General features: G+C 38.4%; 1 long non-coding RNA gene across 1 annotated transcript; it reads left to right on the forward strand.

Moving 5' to 3' along the window:
• The first annotated feature begins 277 nt into the window (after positions 1-277).
• On the forward strand, positions 278-3303 carry LOC138958576 (uncharacterized). Its single transcript, XR_011453440.1, has 2 exons — positions 278-844; positions 2793-3303. It is a non-coding gene; the product is annotated as an uncharacterized lncRNA (long non-coding RNA).
• The last annotated feature ends 575 nt before the right edge of the window (positions 3304-3878 follow it).

Genomic DNA, 3878 nt, shown 5'->3' on the forward strand with positions numbered 1-3878 from the left:
TGTTGTTGTTGTTAAATACCTTGCCCTGGCCACCACCTATTGAAGACGACCACATGCCCACAACGACCACCTTTAAGGATCCCCTACGAAATTGTCTTCTTTAATTCCCCTTTCCAAAACGACGACATGTCAATAACTACAATTTGTTGTCAGTCCCGCGGACGGTCGTTCTAGACAGGTTCGAATGTAGTTTAAATTGATCTTTGTATGGGATCATATATGATACTAAGTAATGATGAGGGAAATAGTGTTTAAAGGACCAGACCACGCCGTTTTAAAGGTTATTAGAACCACTAACCGATGACTGAAGGTTAGAGAAATGCACCTAAAGATTCCAAAAATGTAAAGAAATTCACCGATTCGTAGCTTTATCATTGTGATTTAATTAAAAACGTTCCGCCAAATTCGTCGGCTAAACGAGACTTCGAAATGGCCGCCAGTAGACGAGAACCGGTAGTGACGTCATTTCGTGTACAGCTTAGGCTCAAGTGGGCGTTTGCCTACATCGAGCATCAACAACACGCCGAAGGAATGCGCACGGCTGCTGATAGCTATGAAGTATAGAAAAAAGGTTCAGGCATCAGTTGTCACCTTTTTCCGATGGGCTTACAACTTCTGCAGCAAGACTGATTAACTGGAAACGGCCAACACGATGTGCTGTGTTTCGCGACACTTTCTTCCAATGTGAACGCAGTTAAGCCGGCAAGAAAACCTGGCACACACAAAACAGCTGTTGCCTGACGCAGTTCCAGTTCCGACAATTGTTGACCACTCACAGGAGGTCAGAAACCGGATACCAATGTCATCAGAACGATCTGCTTTCACTAAACGCAGACGAAAGGAAGTGAGTACATGTATACTGAATGTGTTCTGTAAGGGATAGGGGTTCAGTGTCACTAGGCGTTTTTGTCAGACTGACAGTATTTGTAGTGGAATGGCATCTGTTCCTAATTTTAAGCACATGTGTTAAGATTACAGATTAAAACATATATCTGTTACTACATGTCCGTCCCCATGCACCCACCTTAAAGTTCCCTCTCTCTCTCCCTCTTTTACACTCACCTGGGTAATCGATGAGTCTCAGGTTTAATCAGTGTCCGTCCATATACACATAAACATTCACACAAACACACACACGTTGTTATAGTTGTTATCTTTTAATTCAGTGTTGTATTAAATGGATAAAGAAATCGTTAATACAGCAAGCTTGCATGAATAATTTGCTGTTGTCCTTTTTTCAGATCAGGTTCTGTAATACAGTAATTATAATTAATACAAGTACAAATTCATGTTTGCAGTCATACTCATAGTGTGTGAGTGTGTGAGTGTGTGTGTGTGTGTGTGTGTGTGTGTGTGTGTGTGTGTGTGTGTGTGTGTGTGTGTGTGAAAAGCACTTTGATACTTAAAACATCTGTGTTATTTGATTTTATTTCAAAACTGCAGTCAGAATATTAAGCAGACCTATTCCAACAATACATTTTGATCAGCAGTAAATGTAATGTCAAATTATGAACAACAATCATGTGAGCAGATATATCTAACAGAAACAAATAGTCTAGCAAAATAATACAACCAAGTACATGTTCGGACATCATCATCCACATCAAAACATTGATTGTAGGAAGAGCACAACTCTGTGTTATTACCACTGCTTCAGTCAAACTGCCAGTTCAACTTTATCTCTGTGGGTTTTTTTTTCTCTCAGAGTAACATGGGAAAAAAACCTTTAAAAAACTTGCATGCTACAGAGCTGGATTGTTTCTAGTGATCATGCAGCATGATTTATCCGCATAGAAAACTACTGAAACACCTAAACAGAAATAACAATGTCTACAGAAAAAATCCACTGTTTGATTGCTGTCTGTAGTACTCCTCTTGCTAACAGTGGCATTAAAATAATTAAAACTAAGCTATGCTCTCTTGGGGAGGGGGGGGGGGGAGTGCTCTAAGTACTTTTTGTGTCTACATAGGCAAAACAAAACTATGCAATGTTTCAGATTTCCTGACCCACCCTATGTTTTTCCTCCTTATCCTGGACTATTTTGGACTCTTACAAAAACTTGTGTACTTCAAAAATGACAAATCTTAATTTTGCAGGCTTACAAGGAAATTGACTCTTCTCTTACAACCAGAATACACCATGATTTCAAGCAAATAAAAAACTACACCTGAGAAAAAAACCACTTTAATTCAAGAAGTTAGACCTCCTAACCCCAGCTTTTCAATTCAATTCAATACGTTGTTGATGTTGATTATGGAGCTTAACGTCCTCCCAGGTAACTAGGGACCTATATTGGGACATGATTTTTTATACAATGTTAAAAGTGTAGGGTGTAATGGGGGGGAGGGGGACTGGAGGGTGACGGGGTATAGTCGCTAATAAAGTTAAAGGTGCGTTTATTATCTAATATACCAGACATTTTGTTTTGGCTGGTGTACAGAATAACATCACATAAAATCGCACTCGCAAAACATACAAAACACATAAAATGTACACATCAGTACACACATAACCCAAACCACACATATCCATACCAGCACCATCACACACATATCCACATACATACTCTAGTTTGTACATTATAAAAATAAATACATTATGATTAATATCATTACTAGTCAACTTAAATTAAGGCTCAAAATAGGTCTTAAGATGGATGTTATTTAGTGTAATGAAGAGATTATTATAAAAACCAAAAAAAGCTATGAGAAAGAAAAGTATGAAAGAATTATGCCCATTCTCCAGTGAAAGTTCTGCTGATTGTGGTAACTTTTTTTTCTGTCTAAAACAGGCATCAGGTTAACTGAACGAGCTGTTTGAGGGGGTGGTGATCCTAACACTGGCCTATGGCAACACTGGCCTATGGCAGCTACAACAAAGCTCTGCATACACAGCAAGACTACAATGCAACAGTGCCCAGACTTTGACTGCTACAGCTAGACCAGTTGACAAAGCTCAAGTTGTCACCAAGCAGGACGCCCCAACTGGCGACCAACTATATAGACTGAGGCTGCCTATCTCCAAATCTGACAAAGCAAGAATTGTTACGCAAGCTCCACATTTCTGTTTGCAGTTTAAGCCGACCTTAAGTATGCAATGGTTATGCACATCCCCCCCCCACACACACACACACCCCGCAGTTGAGAGTTGTAATGTACCTTTTATTTATCTTACATACATTTGAAGCCTGTGTAGCTCTGTGACAGAAAGAGGTCTCTGATGGCAGTGACCAGACAGGCAGGAAGAACTTTCCTGTTCTTTCGGAAAGTCAGTGAGTGTGCAACTTGTCAGTATGTTCTGAACACATCAAAACATTTTCTTTAATTTAAGCTACATAATATCATGTGGATGCACTGATTGGGTGTAAATAATAACAGCAATTGGTACAGTCAATTCACTAAATGTGAAACAAAACCCTAATCATCAGACATTTTACAACAGCAAACTTCAACAGTCCTTTTACTTTCCTGAATGTCATTATTATTTATTAAAACATGCATCTAGAGCAACATACATATAAATCTTCTTTTATTAAAGTTCACCTGAAATTCAGGCTGCTTTCCCATGCAAAGTACAAATGCAAGTGTCCATAAACCAGGGTTTAATACATGTAGTATGTGAGTGAGTTCTGATGAAAAAGTGATTGTGTTGTAATATTGGTTATTACTGAGTGTTGATGTTACAATGATTACATTATAAAAACAACAACAACAGAACAATGTGAAGAGCAAACTTCTTCTGTGGGCATGCAAGTGAGTTAATCTTGTGTGTGTGTGAAACTATATTTGACTGAGTGTCACATTTAAATGACAACAGTTTTCTTGATAGCCTTTAAAAACAACAACAAATACATACATTTAAAAATCAAACAAATATA

This window comes from Littorina saxatilis, linkage group LG2 (assembly GCF_037325665.1).
Source record: "Littorina saxatilis isolate snail1 linkage group LG2, US_GU_Lsax_2.0, whole genome shotgun sequence".
Lineage (NCBI taxonomy): Eukaryota > Metazoa > Mollusca > Gastropoda > Littorinimorpha > Littorinidae > Littorina > Littorina saxatilis.